Here is a 20225-nt window from a genome sequence, read left to right as displayed (position 1 = left end):
TACTTATCAGTTAACATATTTATTAGTAAACATTTAAACTGATTTTTCTCAACAGTGAAATGAATGTTACACATATGCTATATACACAAAAATACAAAATAACAAAAATAATTACACTCATAATTCATGCATCCATCCATTTTCTGTCCTTATCAGGGTTGTGGGCAGGCTGGAGCCTATCCAAGCTACCACCGGGCAGAAGGAGGGGTACACCCTGGACAGATCACCAATCTTTCACAGGTCTAACACAGAGACACAGACAAGCATTCACACTCACGGGCAGTTTAGAATCATCAGTTAACCTAACCCCACTAACTGCATGACTTTGGACTGTGGGAGGGAGCCGCAGCACCCAGAGAGAGCCCACACAAACTCCACACAAAAAGGCCCCGGCCAGGTGGTGGACTTGAACTCAGGACCTTCTTGCTGTGAGGCACCAGCGCTAATCACCAAGCAAACGTGCTGCCCTTACTCTGTAAATTATGTCACGTATACAAAAATCTGTAATCAGCAAATAACCAAAGCCAGCACTTTGCACTATCAACTTCTTAAATTATGTTTAAAAAGAAATTAATGTTTATTAAAATCGCAATGCTATTGACTTAAATTTTAATAATACACAGAAAGGCTCTTTTGATTTAATTTTAATAGGGAGTGGTCACTTGAAAGAGATGAGCATGATTTATTGAGATAGGGAAATGAATGTATTCGGTGATAAGACTCTGAAGACCCAATCCTGGCAGAACTGAGTCCCAGCAGTCATAGGATTTAGGACAGGACCTCCTGGAGTCCAGACGCTGAGTCTTGTGGCGAAGATGGAAACTGAGGTTTGGATGGAGCTCTGACTGAGGTGTGTGTGAGATGGGGAGGAGGTTTGTTGCATAAAGAGAGCCTAAAAAGGAAAACTGGCAGTGAGCAGAGATTTAAACCACACAAAGTAGAGGCTGATTTGCTCAAAGAAGGCAGGCAAGAAGATGTTTGGACTAGAGTAATGATCTCAGTATTGAGATTGACAGCAGACAGACAGGCAGCCTAACACCTAGGAAAGCAGGCACATGACTTATTATAGATATTCCTTTTGAACTTACGCATACGCTTTTCATGTATGTGTGGCTTAATAATATGTGGTTTAATACACAATATAACAGAGAAGACGATCCAGAGACCAAGACAAGACCAAGACCAAGACAGACTTAGTCAAGACCAAGGCAAAGTCGAGACGAGACCAAGACAGAGACCGAGACAATAAAGTCTTTAAACTGCAGCCAGTTGCTGCTTTGTTTACGGGTGTCAGGCATATTTATGTGTTTTTGCAATGCACTCGCACAGCCCTCCTCACCGCTGTCTACTGTTTCACTCACTTACTGAGAGGACAGACGCACACTCCACTTGACTGTCGCGTCTCTCACCCTCTCTGTTTTTCCACATAATGATATTATCCTGTATCCTCGCATGTGATTGGCCACAATATGGAGGGACTGGAGCATAGCTGAGCCACTGTGTGAGAGCTGAGCAGTGAAACGAAGTTAAGTGAGGAGCCGGCTCTCTCTCAATGAGAGTCGACTCTTCTGATTCACTACAAAGCACTCTCTAAGCATGGCTCTCAGAGCTGATGCTTTTGCGCATGACACATTATCAAACGTTACGTTCTGTGTCATGGATACTGTTCACTCCAAATCTTCCGACCACTATGTCGATCTGAGACAGCGAGACCTAGACAATACCGAGGGATCCGAGACCAAAACAAGACCAAGACCATGTAAAAGTGGTCTCGAGACCGGTCTCGACACCTCCAACTCTATGATCCAGTACAGATTTCTACAACAAAATGTACTTAAAATGGACTCCACAGCTTTGAAACTATCCTCTCGGTTTCTGAGAACTCAAATTCTTAATTTCAAATGCCCACCTACAGAGCTCTCTGTAATTCAAACTGTACCATGGGGCGGAAACATCAGACTTTCACAGCATGACTTTCATGATCAAAGAAAATCACAATGGCTATAATTTTGTGTTACCTATGAAAATTTGTTGAAAATCAATTGCATTCAAAGTATGAGTATACACAGATAAAGAGTTTTTTCCACAAACAAAAGAAAATGTAACACATAATGTAGCACATTAAGATGTTATTTTTGTCCTTTTTTAAGAAAAAAAAAGGTTATACATGGTCAGTACCACTGTACTATAACACCCTTGCTGTAACATTCATAATTTTAAATATAAATGGAAATCTATGCTTTTTGCTACATAGGGGCTGTTTGAAAACGGACACACACACATGCACACACATCAACATCAATATTCTAGATAATTACTAAAATCTGTGCACTCCTTTGTTTTATGTTGCATTCAGAGATCATTTGATAAAATGCACATATGGATATTGTAACATGATTTATTGCAAATCTCTGAAGGTGGCACGGTCTTGCTACACACCACTAGGTGCACACTTCTGTCACTATACACAGCCACCACCTGCCTGAGTATTGTGTAGGTTTCCATTGTGCAGCAGAAACAGCTCTGACCCCAAGGCATGGACTTCACAAGACCCCTGAAAGGTGTCTCGAACCATTTATTATGTTCCTTAAACCCTTCCCGAGCATTTTTTTTGCACTGTAGCACAGTCTGTTTTCCTGCTGGAAGAGGTCCCTGCCATCAGAGAATACTGTTGCCATAATGGGGTGTATGTGGTCTGCACCAGTGTTTATGTGGGCGGTACGTGTCAAAGTAACATCCACATGAATGCCAGAGAGCTATGTGAATGCCAAGGTCTCCCCCGCATAACAGAGCACCTCTCCGGCTCCTCCTCTGTTCAATTCACTTCTTTCCTTCTGCTTGCACGTTTATTCTGCTTCCAACGTCTCAAGAGCTGACTGTTCATTTGCTCCCTGATATATCCCCACCCCTTGACAGGTGCTACTTTAATCAACCAATCAATGTAATTCCCTTCACCTGGCAGCAGGTTTAAAGTTGTGGCTGATTGGTGTATTATGTAGTAACAGACTTACTTAATAAAAGAGATGAATGCAGCTCTCCAGCCAGGGAGAAAGACCTATAAAATCCATACAAAAACAAAGAAAATAAAAAAATTCCATTAGGTCGATATTGTCCCTCAGTGAGAAACAATACAGATGCTGACTGGTTTTGAAACCATGGAGATATAAGTGCATCCCAACTATAAATTTAACAGACAGGTGTCATTATTTGTGCATGTCTGCTAGAATTTTCTAGAAATCCTTTTTCCCCAGTTAGCAGTGAGATTGCGTGATAACTGGAAGTCTTGTAAAAGCCTGGGAGTCTCAGCTGAAGGATGGCCTTCTGTACCTGTCTCTTTGTTATTGATTCCTGTGCATGCTACAGTCAGATGAGTGGCAGCTGGTGTGATCTCTGAAGTTCCTCTCATTGCATTTGAGGCTTTTTCATGTGACTTCCCAGTTCCCTGAGTTATGTGCCTGCTCACTTGTTTTGACTCTCCATTCATTATCACGCTGTCTTCCTTTTTTACTCTTTTTACCTTAATGTTCTTTTCTATGCTCTTTAAAGATTTTAGGATCAGTTTTATTTATTCATGTTAGCATCTTTAGAAGCACATGAGAGAGTATTTAAAAGCATTTACATGTGTGATATTCATCTCGCTCATATGTGGGTCCATTTTGCCATACACTTCCCTCTCAGCGTTGTTTTTGCTATTTAACCTCAGAAATCTCATTTATCAGAGCTGATGTAGTACTCCGGGGCTAAACTCTGGACAAACAGCAGCATTATTTATCTCATTAGTGATAAATATTACCCAGTGCAATGCTACATTTGCAGATAACTACACTGGTAATGGCGCCCCAGCATTGTTACAGCTTTTCTTTTCTTGGCCTCACTGCTGCTGTAAGAGTCATTGCTGTGAACAACAGGCACACAGTTTTTTTTTTTTTTTTTTGGTTTTTCTCCAGGCTGTTTAGGTTTTACTTTTTTTAAAATCTCATTACATCATCTGTGTTGAATGGCGCTATCTTTAGCTGCTGGCTACAGGGCTGTGACTGCCTTGCAGACTGGCCTCACAGCAGCTACATATTTGCTGAATAACAATCACGTGTTGCTTTGAATGGAAGCCTCGTTATCGCCTGACGTCATCGCCATCACTGGCTGTCCATCAATATGAGGCAAATGGACAATACTATTACTACTAATCTACGTCGCCTGCTCCATCTGCTGCTGAGACATGAATTAGAAAATGATTTTGTATTTTCTTCTTTTATTGATTTCTCTTTCTTATTTGCCCAGACCGAGCAAACAAGCTGCTGCGCTTGGCTGCAGAGGTCTGGCTGTATCTCTGATGGATTAAGGTGTTTCAGTGTAACAATTCGCCAATCTGTCATGTTCTCAGCAAAGTCCCAATTTGGTGTTAATATGCACTTAACCCTGATGATATATTGATGATACATACAGTTAAGTGCACAAGTTTATGGATAGTTACAGTTTGGACTTTGTTTTAATTCAAGAGGCTTTGAAGCCTAAACCATGAATCAATTACCTGATTTTTTTAAATGAGTGTTTATTGAAACTTCCGACAAATTTTAAAAAATAAACAAGAAAAATATGAATGTGCATATATGATTTTTGGGTTGCTTTTGCATTATGCTTTGGGTCATTATACATTTGCAGTGTGATCTGTTTCCAGCATTTGTAAAGCCTGTACATTTGCAACCTATAAACACCATCATGATCTGGTACAAGTTGGTGTTTGTTCTAAGAAGTCCTAAAAATGTTTTCTGGAATTTTACAGGCTCTTTTGAATGTTTTCTGTCAAACACTAATCTGTTCTTCCTGTTCTTGAGTGTAACCAGTGTTTGCACTTTGTTGTAAACTCTGTATTTCCATTGATGAAGGCAGCTCTTGATTGTTGATCTTGATGTTGGTAAGAATATACCTATTTTATTGTTTTATTAACCAAACTTTAGTTGTATCCTGTGGCTAATTTATTGTTTTTTTTCACGTCTCAGATTGAGAATCACAGTAAAAAACTACCAAGTACAACTTCAACACTCCAACTCAGCATGGAAAAATTAGCTGATTGTCAGTCAATTATACCGTTAATTTGGAACTTTTGAAAATGGGGGACTGTGGATAAAAATGGTTGTATTACATAATCATTTAATGCCATACTTTTGTTAAACCTCTTTAATTAAAGCTGAAAGTCTGCACTTCAATCACACTTTCATTATCTGACTTACTCTGGTGGTTTACAAGGGCAGAATTACAAAAACAGTGCCACTGTGCAATATTTGAAGACTCAACTATACATCATGTCCTTCAGATTTAGTACTTTGTTTTAAGATATATGAATTTGAGGAAGATTACCATCTAGTCGGTGATCAACAAAGATCTCAAGGTTTAATATCACAGATCTCAGATCTACTTTCTTTCTTTTTCAACCCGATATAACCCGGGTAATAGACATGCCACTCCGCCGTGTCTATTTCACGCATTGACTCACCAAGACGTGAAACATACACGCACGCAGAAATTTCAGTAAGCTGCAGTACCTGCAGACAGGGAAATTTTATTTCAAGTCAGCATGAAGATAATCACGGAAAAGTGTTTTAACAGACATTGTTAACCCACATAGCTTAATTGTTTCAGGTGATTAAGGACTCCTGAATGTACTGTATACATTTTTTGCTCACTGCTCATAAACACTGTGCAATAAAAAAAATTTCATTCCACAAAAAATTGTAAACGTTTTTTATATCATATTTACTTGTTTTTAGGTTTCTAGTATTTGTTTGCATAAAATAGACAGATGGAAGTACCTTTATGGAAGTTAGCATCTGCTCTCTGTCTGTGTTTCACACTTCATGTTTTTTTTTTTTTCCAAACGATCCATCTAAAATCACGAATAAATATATCTGCTTCACTGGAGTCTGAGTTTTATAACAGTTTATTTAAGACTGGCAAAAACAATAATGCCCCTCTACGGGCTTTTCCAACATCATATTACCACTCTGTAGCCTATTTGAGAAAAAACACAAGAAAAAAAAGCCTGAGAGGAAAAGTACTAACATCATGGTTTCTGTCAGTGTGTTTGTCATAATGTGGCAAATAGTGACAGCTAGAAAGTTTAAGACATTTATTGATAAAGAGTGAATTGTGAAAAACTAGTAGGCTGGAGATAGAAAGGTCCTGCAGCACAATAGTGTCACACACAGGAGCTCTGCCAGAGAGGAGAAAGTGAGCTTACACAAGTACAGAAGACTTTTGGTTTGCAGAGATGAGTTTGATAAACTGTGTCAGTCTTGCTTGTGTTGTAGAACAATGGAGTCACAGACGGGGTCTGTGGGCAGCTGGCAGCAAACCAAAAGTTACTAAGTGCAACAGCCAGAGTTCACAGGCAGGTGAGCAAGTGAGCCTTTCCTCTGACAGACTGCAGACAACGAGATGAAGGTTTAAGCTTGGCTGGAGGTTTCCACATACAGCATACGAGTGTAGACAGGTGTAGGAAGGAAAGAACTGTGGGGAAACTGCCCAGGGACGGACCTCGTGAGAGGACCCAGCCCAGCAACTCCACCTGAGACTAACAGCAAAAAGGTTGGAGAAACAGAAAAACCAAACTTCAAAGCTGCACCAACCACACCACAACAGGGTTGAGCCTAAATTACAGAAAAATATGTTTTTTTAGACAAAAGGTCAAACTAGTAAAGTATCTTTACTGTAATGTTTAAAGATAAGATGAAGAACAAGGCAAATTGTTTGAACTGAGGATTGAATTACCTCTAACACTTGTGGAAATATGCACTACATGTAAAGACTGTTATCTGTGATGTGTGTTGCACATAATAACCTGAAAATTTCAAATACCAGTGAAAAACACCAGCTGTGGTTTTTCAAGTAGTTTTACAACATTGTAGTAGTGCATAAAAAGAGCACTGATGAGTGTTTTAACAAGGGACACATATCAATATGATTCTAATTACATGGGATAAAAATAAACATGAAACAACAGTCAGTGCACCAAATAACTTATTCTACAGGCACTAACACAAAAATTGCGAAACAATAAACGATACAACAATTTGTGAGATATAAGAGGATGAAGACAAGATTAGACATACAAATCACATATTCAGGGTATTAGACAACAAAATTGCAAATACAGGAGCTGCACATATATGTGTGGGTGTGTGTTATTGATTAATTTATTTTTTTTTTACTTGATTTCTACTATTTATGTGTAGCTCTTACATTGTGGGCACCACTTACACACAGGAACAGTAAACCAGGTAAAGCGTGGGTACCACAGGTATGCAAAGCTAACAGATTTTCCTCTAAACAGATTAATTAGGGCTACAAAGGTTGAAAGTGGCTGCGACGGCAGACCGTGGAGTTGTAGAGAAAGTAGGGCCCAAACGCGAGACTCAAGTGAAGGACAGTGGATTTATTTATGGCGAGTGGACAGAAACGACAACTATATACAATTCAAGCACTGTGACTCCTGTGGCGATTCCTCCAAGAATCCCACACAGTGCACGTGTCCATAGCAGTGAAAAGGTGACAACTCCAAAAACCCGATTCCACTCTGTGATTTCCCCTCGTGACGACGTTCCTGACTCCCGACTCCTGGTGACACAAAAACACACACAGCTCAGCAGGCAGCCTTTAGTAGCGAAGCCGATCACAACACACTAATCTACGGAGGTACTTAACAGGTTCGACTTAGTATAATCCCGCGCCGACTGGGGCTCCGCCACCTTCTTAAATAAGGCGCCCCTCATGAAGCCATCAGCTGCAGCTGGTGAGGGCTAATGGGCGGCAGGTGCGGCAGTCCCCAGTGCGGGAACACTTCCGGGTCGCAGTCCCCTCAGCGACCCCAAAACATCCGGGAGCACCCAGGGAGAAAGGACAAAAAGGGAGAGACAACCACCATAACATATGGAAAAACATATACAAGAAATACATGAGCTCTGGGTCATCAGACCCAGACCATGACAGAAAGAATATGTCCCATGAAGTATTTCAAAAATGCTCTTCACAGCTCTGCTGTGAAAGTATAAACACTAATGAGCCAGATGTTGACTTTGTTTAGAAACAGTGGGGACAAAAAGTGACATAACTAAAAGCAGAATAAGTGCACTGTTAAGAACCAACTTGCCTGGTTCCCTTCACAAATCAACAGACCAGGGGAGGAAAAGGGAAACAGTCGAGGGCAAAGAAAAAAAGAATACAAAACATGCTCTGAAAATATTCTTATTTCCTGTTTTTTATTTAAGGGTTTTGACTTACTCCACTTCTACACTGAAAAAAATAACATGGTGGATTTACTTCATTCAATAGTGGACATTGGTTGCACAATATAGTTTTGCTTTGGCAGCAACTTAAACAACTGAGTTAAATAAACACAACTTATTCATATTCAATAAGTCTGTGCATTTTGTGTTGATACAACGTGATTGAAACATGTTTAGATGAAGTAAGTTGAGTTCTTGGGATATTTTAATCCTTCGACTTTTACCCCAATACTACTTGGTCACTTAAATACTACATTTAATTTAGAATTAAATGTAGTTTTTAATTTAGAATTAAATGTAGTATTTAGAATCACCAATTAACTTATCCCTAATAACTGCATGACTTTTAACTGTGGGAGGAAACCAGAGTACCCAGAGAGAACCAACTGACGGACTGAATCCAGGACATGAGCTGTCAATCCAGGCTTAACAAAAGCTTGATCCAGAATTTTCTGTACGTTTTTGTCCTTGACAGGTTACACAACAATAAATAGCAACAGCATACATGTGGTGTGTGTATAGTTGTCTGCCTCTTAAAACCCCAGTGATTTCTCTGTGGTTTGAAATCTCGTGTGATCTTGTGAATTTCGTGAGTCCAGGCAACTAACCACTCTTACTAGATTGCATCATGTCATCTCAACAAGAATAACTGCCAGGAGGGGGAAAAAGTGCCTAACATATAACCCACATATGTAGCACATACATTTTAAACAAATCACTTTGTTGTGACACTGAAAAAAAGAACCAAATTCCCTGTCCCTATTTGTTGATTTTTTTGTTATAATATCAAAACAATGTATTTAACAATATATACTGTTTTGGCTGTGTGGTTTCATGACTTTATAGTGTATACACTGATAAACTGACGAATGAGCCACTTTAAACCAATGCAGAGGCCCACTTATGCATAATAATAATAATATTAATAAAAATAATGACACACACTGTAAAACCACCAGAATTTTCAAAAAGGTCATACCAACCACCACTTGTTTCACTCCTACAGCTTATGTTTGCAGTTTGTTAAAAAGCCTGCTAGCATTAGCAAATAACTTAGCACTAACTTCCAAATTGCTCTTTTAATCTCCTGCCTCAACGACACACCTGCAAAATATATCAAACACGATGATGGCAAAATATTTTTAAGAAGATCTTGTCCTGACAAAGACAGATGTCTTATAAAAGTACTTTCCTCTAACGCAGAGTACCAGTTTGTCTCCAGGATCACGTTTTGCCATGACAGTAAATATACACACAGGCTCAGAAAGTGCACACAATATGGGCTAACCTTACAGATGGTAAGGCTAATGTCAAATATAGATGTGGGAAGCAGCATCACATCCATTCCCACTGGTGAAAGTCCATAATTTAGTTATGACCTCACATTCTCTGGTAAGTATTTCACGCACATTAATATTGTTCACTTTGAAATGAAATATCTGCAGCTTCGCTTTACTCCTTCCCACTCTCTCAGGCTTGCACTTAATGCTCTTCTTCCTCTCTTCTTCCTCCTTTCTCAGTCTTACACTTTATACTCTGTATACTTTATCTCTCTCCCCACTTCTGTCTTCCCCCCCATGTCTCAGTTTCCAAAGGCTAATGCACTGGAGCAGATAATTATACACACCCTCCACCCCGCTTCCATACTGGCGTCTCAAACAACATCCCTCTCCTCCATGTGTGCACAGTGAACCTGCATTGATGCAGGAGGAGAGAAGACAAAATCACATATTCAGTGTACAGTGATAAATGAGGACACATATGCGGCAAACAAGCTGTCGTAGTGACATTGCTGGGGGCATTTCACCCCATTACCAAAATAGATCCATGTTATATGTGTGTGTGTGTTTCCCCATCACCCAACACAAATGTGCAAGTTAAAAGTTAAAAGCTTAGGAAATAATTTAGACTTGCGTTGCAAAGATAACACGTAGAGCACTTCTTGAAGATGTTCGTAAGATGACTCTGACAATGGCAGCCTTAATGATCATATTTTAATGTGTAACGCCACCTTTGAATAGGCTTAAAGAGAAGTAAAGGTCAGGGAGGTAAAAAACAACAACAACAAAAAAACATCTAAGTCTTTTTCATATTCACCGTTATATTCACAGTTCTTCCCATGCAGTCTCTAATTATCCTGACATAGTGCCCATAAATAGGAAATGTAAATGCCAAACTTTATCTTGTCTCCTGCTTATATTTACTGAAGCATAAAAAAATGACATGGTCCTCTTTACTCATTTCTTTCTCATTTCCCCACCGAGCTGCAAAATTCAGTCCTCTGTCCTGTTGCCAAATCAATCTTTTCTGGGACATTTGGGCCAAATGAATTATTGCTAAAGAAAACTGAGCTGAGGTGACGTTCAGTTGGCAATGCACATAACAAGATCATGTAACTGTATAATTCAGATCATAAAATTTATGGTCTGCTTCCAGCTCACAAAGGTTAACAGCTTAGTTTAAAAGAGATGTTTAAGCTTATGAATCTAAAAATAAAACACCTAATTAAATTGTGAATGTGCAGAATGGGCAAATTAGACGTATCAGATTTCTCAAAAAACACCCATCCTAGCAACCTGATTGAACCACTGAAGTCATTTGTCACAGAAAACAAAAAATATTTTTGTATATTTAGTAAAAGCTAAATTAACACATGACCAACTGTTTTAGCAGGAATTAGTTTCTGGTCTGTTCTAATTTTGTTGGATGGTCAGTGAACATCTGGCAACCACCAGTTGCAATGGAAAAATGTGCATTCCCCAACTGGTTGAATAGCATTTGCTGGAGATTGCTTTGGGATCAGTTGTTAAGCCCACAGCATGCAGGCCTAGAGATTGGTCAGTGACACAGTGGTAACCCCTGGTCGCTATGGTCCGCCATACTGTAGGTGTTTTACTGGGCTGAGAGTGTGCATATGCCATTTACCACACATAAACTGCTAGTTACAAAGAAAGAATGTGGGATGAGAGTGTGTGAGCCCTTGAGTACTTTGCACATTTATGTTTGTTTGTTTGTTTAGAGCAAGTCAAGCTGAACATTGTGAAGTGGAAATGAAAGTAAGGTAAGAGAGAACCAAAAACTGCAAAAAAAAGCTAATTTCACAGAGCTTGAATTTCTCATCTTTATAATTGATTTCAGTTCACACACGCCTACTTGAATTAATATGTAGGATTTACCATTATAAAACTACCTTGTAAAAAATGAGTGTGTAATACATTTTGTGAAACCTCTCATTTTTATTCATTAATGTGTGTATTGGGGGATTAATTGAGGATGCTATAAATAGCACATTTGTGTGCAACAGTTGTGCGTAAGCTGCTGTGGTGCTGCTGGAGGACCTTCCTGATGCATTAGTTGTCAGAAAGTTTCTTTTTTCTACCTCAGTCACCATCTTTCCCTCATCCTTTCAGCTCTTTAAGGTTTCCTTTTCCCCACAGTATTTTTTTTTCTGCTTGTGATTTAGGAATTAAAACCACCAAAGTGAAACAGCCACAGAAATAGCTGTTGATGTTTTCTGTGTGTGACCCTGAAATAAAGGGATGCTGTTTTTCAGTGGTGTCTCTCTGATAAGGAAGAAACAAATCATTTATGAACGCATGCTATCAGTTATGATAATGGCTAGCACTGATTAGTAATTAAAGCTCCAGCTTCCCATTCAATTTTCCCATGCCTCCTAAACCTGAAAGCGCCTCCTAAAACTGTCGCTTTTTTCACTGCCATGGCATGCTCTGTCTCTCAGGAGCTAGAGCAGGTTGTCTACTAACTGGAAAATCAGTGGTTCAATCGCCGGCTCCTCAAGTGTTCACTGTCAGACTAGAGGAGCTCTAGACGTTTAGTATACAATGTTAGTATGTGCCTGGGCAATGGAGTAGTATGTGCCTGCTAGGTTAAAAGTGCTTTTTTTTAAAAAAGAATTTGGGGCGAATGAGTTCTTAAATAGAGAAGAAAACCATTAAATAATAGTCCATTAAAGATGAAGATTAGGATGTTTTTGCGCGTTTCAGGCCATTTGTTGACCTCTTGTTTCACATGCACTGGAAAGAAACCAGAAAAAATAAAGTAGAAATAAAATCATGCATTGATTTTAACTAATGGTTCCCTCTAAGAGGGCAAGTGGATCCAAACCATGTTAGCAAATGTCACTGACAACATACTCTAAGAGAGACACCAATCATCTTGAGGGTTCAGGTTTTCCTTTCATTTTTCACCTGCATATAAATGTTTTAATGTCTATAAAATAAAATAAAAACCTGCACACTAAAAATACAGGTACAAGTGTGGGTGAATGTGGTATTTTGGTGAGTTCTCTCACCCCCATAACGTGTGTGTTTGTTTCCAAAAAGAAAGGTGACACACAACACTATAGGCACTAACATGCATGTGCATGTGTGTGCATATCAGATCAATTTTGTAAGCCCTACAGCCTAGCACAAATGAGTCACAGGTGTGAGCAGAGCCAGAGGATGTTTTCCTGACACAGTCACAAATAAACGAGATTTATTTCAAGGAAATCTTTTGTATTTGGACCACAGACTGTACGTAAAAAAAAAAAATGGATGCAGCCTCTGAGTCAGAAAAGTGACGTCATTGCAGAAGTGTCTAAAACCTTATTTTTAATGTCCAGCAGTGGACAATTAAAATACCGCCCCCTGAGAAATGTCTCTCAACTACCAAACTCTACAACCTGAGTAAAGACTTTTCCAAGTCTCATTGAATACGACCTCGAGGTAATTTCATGAATTTCCCATCACAAAGTCAACACTGATAATAAGGGAGAGTGTATTTTTTGGACATACCCACTATGTTATTCACAAATTGCTCCCCTGATAAGCTGACCCGTGCCGCTTGTGTGGCTCTGAGGTGTACTAGGGACCTATGATACACAAACTCTCATGGCTGTTTTCCAACCCCTACACAGTATGCTAAAAATGTAAAGGTAAAATATTGTAATTGATACTAAAGAGACTCATGAGTTTTAATTCAGATTGATGACTGTGCCCTCTAACCTTACCTACCAGTGATAATGGGCACCCAACTCTGCCCTGCCCTCTATTCGCTAGCAGATTGTGTGCATTCAGTTTCAAATGCAGGTAATTTCAATATGCACCGTCTGCATTTGAATTTACCCTCCACTTCAGAAACGATAACTGCGTTCAGTCCTCTTCTGTAACATCTAGATGCTGAAGTATCACGACTTCAACTTGTCCGTCTGCTCATATGAATGCCTGAAGGCAATGAGAAAGAAAGAAAAGTGTGTGCAGACCGTGTAGCAGGGAATAGTTCTGTGGTATCAGCTGGAAACCAGGCTGCGGTACATCAAAAAGGAACTCAGCTGATATTATTATGCATTTTACTGCCTATTAGATTTCATTACTCTTTCACTGAATGTGCCAGGATGCTGTTCCAGAACGTTCCGTCCCACTTTAACCTCTGTTTGCACGCTAGCACACTGTCAATCACATAAAGCATACCCTGCTTTATGATCTATTTTATTCTTAATTGGGAGACTAATTTACTAAATGAAAAACATGCTGTATTAAATAGGACTTTAATTTAGCAATTGAGCTCATTAGAAAAGTGTTTACTGACGTAATAAATCAAGTGAGGAATAAGGTTATTTTCTCAGACTTATTGGAACCTGAGGAAGTCCCCCTCCTGCTGGCTGTCAGAAGGATTAACGTACTTACATTTTAGTTTTAGGACCCAAATGTTATGTTAATCTTTCATGTGATATGGACTGCACTTGGATTTACATATTGTATTTCAAGTCCTTCTCAACACTCAAAGCCTTTAGAATACAAGCCACCTTTAACAAACATATGTTAATAGACTTTTATTTTACAGACTTCACATCTGCTTCACATCAGTGGCAAATCAAATTTAGAATCATCACTTTAAATAATGTAACATATCTTTGGGAAAAGGGGAGGACATGCAAACTGTACACTGAAAGACCCTAGCTGAACAGGAGATTCAAACCAAACCAAGGTTTCCTTTTTCCAAAGCACACTATGGAGAACATTAGGACCAGCCACACCGTAGGCTGTTGTTGACACTATAGAGCCGATATCTGCTGCCAGGTTCCAAGATCTGGTAGAAAGCCTGAAACCAGAAGAGTGAAAGTCGATGAGGCAGCACGGAAATGCCCATAGTTGGCTCAGTGCAAAGGTTTTCACATACTTTTAACCATATTGTGTGTGTGTGTGTGTGTGTGTGTGTGTGTGTGTGTGTGTGCAAGCAGTCATAGAGATCAGATATCATCGCCAGATACCATTGCAGAATTTACTGCTCTACTGCAGTCATTGAATAGCACCTGGCCTGCATGGCCTCAACAGGGAGAAAATATATTGCTGAACTGGTTCAGAGGTCTGTGACTCGCAGTGCTGAGAGCCTTACAATCCAGCTGGAGGAGGCCACATGAAGAAGTGATTATATGGAATATATAAAACTGATAAAGAATGTATCTGGGTTTGTGAGGCATAAAAATTAGAGGACAGGATCAGGCTTTAATCAATACTAAGGGCCATAATAATAACCTGTATGCATTCATTCATTTACTGCAAAGTTCACATTTGTTTCTTTCTCATTACACTAGCAGCAAGGAAGCAGCTGATTCCTTTGTCATTTCAGTCACAGATATATGCATTTCACAAAAACATCCAATTCCGTGGCTGCTTCACAAGAAAAGTGACTCTGCACACAGTTCATGAGATCTTTTTTGCAATTGTTTCAAAGACCCTCATTGCAAAAGAAGAAATGCTTCAGCAACAGAAGTGGAATAAAAAGAATGATTCGGTAGTTAATGTAGAAAGACAGAAAAACAGAGCACCGCCCTCAACTCAGAGCTGAAATTGCAGCGTAAAAACAGTATCAAATGCTTTGCAATAAAGATGACAAAGAGCCGAACCTGAGCCGAAGATGCTTTCAAACATTGTGATGGAGCTGCTGCAACTTCACTATTTTCACTATAAGTATCCTCACCTTTCAAGGCCACAGCTGTGTGCAAAAAGCATATTATATATAATTTATATATATTTGTCATGTGTTTTTCCAGTTCGTGTGGATGTGTTCGTTTGTGTAAATTGGGAGAATGTTTGTTAGTTAAATCTTCTCAATCTGATAATAAATTATAACAGTGAGTCTATTAGTTCTTTAAATTAGATTTCATCTCACAAAACTTTGCCATTGCAATCAGTATTAACAAACAATATTGGCTGTGTCATCTCAAGACCTTTTGTTGGTTTAATAGCTTTCACTCCCCTGTGAAGGCTTTCCACAAGTTTTAGGAGTGTGTTTATGGAAATCTTTGAGGACATTTGTGAGGTCAGACACTGATGTTGGACAAGAAGGCCTGGCACACGGTTTCTGCTCTAATTCATCCCAAAGGTTTTGTATCAGGTTGAGGTCAGGACTCTGTCCAGGCAAGTCAAGTTCTTCAACACCAAACTCGCTCATCCATGTCTTTATGGATTTTGCTTTGTGCACTGGTGTGCTGGGGCTCTCCCTAAACTGTTCCTACAAAGTTGGGAGCATGAAATTGTCCAAAATGTCTGGGTGTGCTGAAGCATTAAGAGTTCCTTTCAATGGAACCAACTCCTGAAGGAAAAAAAAAAAAAACAACACAACAATCTCGGAGATGTGGGATTGGATGGAGACGTGTGATGTCACTCCAGACAACACACGTCTCCATTTTTCCAGTGGCAGCATGCTTTACACCACTGCATCCAATACTTTACATTATGCTTGCTGAGATAAGGCTTGACCATGGAAACCCAGTCCTTGAGCTAATCTGAAGACCAAATGAAGTTTACAGGCCTGTAGTGATTGACTTTGGAGAAAGTTGGCAACCTCTGCACGCTATGCATCTCAGCATCTGCTGACCACACTGTGATTTTACTTGGCCTGCAACCTGCTGAGTTGCTGTCATTCCCAGTAGATTCCACTTTGTTATAATGCCTATATGTGAAATATTTGGTAGAGAGGAATTTCGTGACTACACTTGTTGCACAGGTGAATACTTTTGCATATATTATGCTTAAATGAATACATTCACACACTCATACAAGTTGTTATATTCAGGTGTTCCAATCACTTCCATGGCAACAGTTGTAACAGGAAAACACTAACAGCTGTGTAGATTCTGTGTACACTTCTAGAATTTTTATATTTGTAACATTCAGAAAATGTACCAGTTTAGGGACCGCAGGACACCTTGTGATCTAGTTTATGTTGTTTGCCTATCATAAACCAGATACACATACAGACACCAAACACAAACCAGCCCAAGTTTTAAAGATCTGGATTTCTGAATGTAAGATTACAATGACTATGCCTTTGCAAGACATTAGGCACCAGCTAATCATGCCTCTGCAGCATAAGTAAAGCTCTAGAGAATGGGAATAAAATGTCACCCGCTCCTAGAGGTGTTCGTCATCATCAAGTCGCTATTCCACAGGGATCCACAACATGCTGAACACAGTTCTGCCCGTTGGCATAACTGTCAAATCTGTCATGTTTCTTCTAATTAGTTACACTGTTTATATTGGTACTGTTTATATTCTTATCCTTGCAACATTAATTTGATGTCTGTATTACTGTCTTGTCTTGGCTTCATTAGCCAATACATTTTAAGTCCTCTTCAACCAATTATACAGTGAGAATTGAACTCATGAGCTGGCTTAACTGTAATTGGTTGCCTTGTGTTTTTGTCCAGCCTGACTCTGAATACACAGTGGTTTCAAAGTATTACTGTGTTCAAACAATGAAAGCCTTTGAATTAATCAGTGTGGTTCTGTCCCCTATGTCTTTGAGCTTAGGAGCACTGGAAAAGAGCTGGAAAAGCCCGACTTCAGTCTGTTATCTTGGTATTCATGACTATTCACTGCTGTGCTACTGTCATTATTTCTTAATGAAATAAAAAAAGGTTTTTGACATGGTTGCTCATGAAATGCTTGACTGAGGCATCCTGAGATACTTGTTTTCAGGTACTTTAAATAAAAATAATCCCATACTGAGATTTATTGCTTTCTGAGTGTTAGCATGTATGTTTCTTCTGTTCATATCTAGTATGTAGACCACCATTAGCAATAAAGTAAGTACATATTTAAACCCCTAATTAGCTATAATGGCTGAAAGTAATGTCACCTTACTGTGAATCCTCATTAAAAGTGAGATGTGACCTCCATGCAGAAGGCGAGTAGCTCGACAAACTTCCTTCTGTCTTCATTGAATAACAGACAGCAGAAGTTTTGCTGCATAAATAGTTTCCAGAAGTTCTTCTTGGGATTAGGAAGGGGGTGAATTCATCAATTTTATTGATCTCACCCCATCTACCACAGAGGACAGTGGAAAGTGAAAAGAGAAAGTGACACCGAGAGTCTGATCAATTTTTTCAGACAGAACTCAAAAAGTTTGGCAGTATAAACAGCAGTGGGGTCTTTAGAGATTATGCTTCAAATAAACATGCCAGAGGCATATAAAGATATATACTAAGCATAAAAAATGCAGTTGATCCTGAGGTAGCACGCATCTCTACTTGGAGGTAGTGTGAATGATCGGTTTGATAGGATGGAGGTCTGTTGCTCTGTAAGACGGGTGAAGGTTGGCCATGAGAAACATTTCTGTGTCGATTAGCTTTTCCTGAACCAGGAAGCCGGCACCGTTTGGGCAGAGGGAAGCATATTACGCAATGAATGCAAAGTATGTGTACTAATAGACAACACTTCTCTTAATTAGACCTGTGTATGCACACAAAGATGTGGTATATAATTGGCATTCTGCCTGTATTTTAGGCTATGGTGGGTGGTCAGGTTGCAGCAATTACTTCACCGAGACACAGAACTCCATGTGCTTCAGTGAGTGGGAGACAATGTGTGTGTTTGTGTGTTCAAGGTGGCAAGGAGAGAAGTAGACAAATAATTTTGTATTGACTTACTAAGTGGAAACCTTAAGCAGTTTAGTTCATCCAGCAGGTCAACAGCTCTTATTTGAAATGGAAATTGAATTGCACACTGCATACACTTTTGTTTTACATCCCATTGTATGTCTCAAGGACCTCTTCTTTCGCTAAAAGATAGTTAGAATTTTAATGTTCCGTTAAAGGAGCTGGAGCCTGTTTTTGGTCGAATTATTGATGGAGTTGCTTGGTATAGCTTATTTATTATTTAGTTTTAGTCAAAGTGATTAGTAATTAGCCATGATGCTTGATGCTGAAGCTGGGGCCTGTTAAATTGATGCTGTAAAATAAGTCTGGGACCAAAACGACCTCAGTTCAAACCTGTTCATTTATTCATGTAAGACTCATCAGCGGTGCACTTACATAAACTTCACCTCATTTTTGCCATGGCTGCTCTGTTCTCACTCTCTTTTTTTAAGTGTTTGTGTGTTAATGTTTGGATATAATACTCATATATGATGCCAGTGGTGGTGGGAATGAAGTAGAGGCTAAAAATACTTTGAGATACTATCGCTATTATCTTCAGTACAAGATTATGAGTTGGTTTTTTTTCTTCATTCTAACAAGATCATTAACAACGCCCTGAGGTCTATCAGATATCATTAGACAACCCTGAACTAAAAATGACGCAGACATGATATTGTGGAGGTCTATTTACAGAAAGGCAGGAGCCTGAAAATAGCTTCAAATTATATGTCTCATTATTGTTTCAATGCACATTAGCTGTTACTTTCATTAGCGAGTACAAAAATCGAACAGGATGTTGAAGGTGTTGGTAAAGGAAAACCAGAGCAACATGAAATCTAATTCCTTGTCTTTGATGTAAAATCGTCAAAAAGACTCTTGAGAACCAATTTCAATGGAGGATAATCTCATGTACGTTTTTTGCATCGCTTGAGGCATATATTTGTCATAGTTTAATTATTTGCCTTAAAACACGCACATGAGGGTAGCGAAGGTTATGAAAAAGGCAATCAACTATGCCAAATGAATATACTCTAGCAACTGTGCTCCAGGGGATAATACATATTTATTCAAAATTATTCATGTTTATGAGCCACAAAGATTCTCATGACTTCCAGAGTGGAAGAAGACACACACTATTTATGCATTTTAATGCTCCATTGTGATCACAAAATCTTAGAGAGTTCAAGTATGTGCTGCCTCCCAGTATTTAAATATTGGCAAAACTATTCCTGTTGCAGCAAACTGCATTTTCTGAAGACCGGAACTAAGGAGAAACTACTAACCTTTATACAGACTGAATAACTGCAAATAACTGCAAAAAAACTGCAAATGAGCAGGTGGGCATATGTCTTAAAATCCACATGCACTGATTCGTTTCATTTATGCTCAACACTTCACTCCCAATGCTAAACCAACAGGATCCTTGGTTTAAAAAAGAAGGAGATATGTGAAAATTAAAACAACTGATGTATCAGAGCCTGTTTTTCACCAACTGATGGCCTTAATTAAGAATAGTCTTAAAGTGTAATTAAAAAGTTGTTTTACACTGATACAGATGATGTAAGTGGGGAAATTAACTATAGCTATGACAAATATATTTGGTGTCAGGGAATAATTTGTATTAAAATTACAGGGTCAATGGGTTTTTGAGACATTAAGCAACCGCAGCTTTTAGCGCCTCCGTGTTGGAGCAAGCTTAGTATTTTTCTTTTATATGCCTCCTGTGTTAACACCTTGTCTCCACAAATTCTGTTTTATCAAGTTTACTGTGTGTTACAGAGATGAGCATAAATGTGTAATGTGTTGCATACTTTGGTTTCCATTTTGCTTCTCAAACACACACAATTTTTGGCATTGACAGTAAAGATTTTAGCACAAAACCTCTATATATCGAAATGTTTTTGTGCTTTTGGTCGGTCTTTGGTTAGGGACATTAGCTTCCTTAATTCTGCTACTTGTCACATTTGATTTAACATTTGCAACTTTATGAACTTCAGCCATGCACAGTGTTGTGTGGGAAGTCA

The 20225-nt window shown here is 39.0% G+C and overlaps 1 long non-coding RNA gene across 1 annotated transcript; it reads right to left on the bottom strand.

Annotated features, from left to right (window-relative positions):
• Positions 1-7409: 7409 nt before the first annotated feature.
• LOC146555106 (uncharacterized) lies at positions 7410-7869 on the bottom strand. The gene is made up of 2 exons (XR_014889258.1): positions 7699-7869; positions 7410-7611 (listed from the first exon to the last, which is right to left on the bottom strand). It is a non-coding gene; the product is annotated as an uncharacterized LOC146555106 (long non-coding RNA).
• Between the last annotated feature and the right edge of the window lie 12356 nt (positions 7870-20225).

The sequence above is a fragment of the Mchenga conophoros genome, linkage group LG17 (genome assembly GCF_057382185.1).
Source record: "Mchenga conophoros isolate Kocher_MC1m ecotype Shallow Benthic linkage group LG17, M_conophoros_male_GT1.1, whole genome shotgun sequence".
Lineage (NCBI taxonomy): Eukaryota > Metazoa > Chordata > Actinopteri > Cichliformes > Cichlidae > Mchenga > Mchenga conophoros.
Note: the sequence above shows the minus strand (reverse complement) of the source record. Positions and strands in the feature narration are given on the sequence as shown.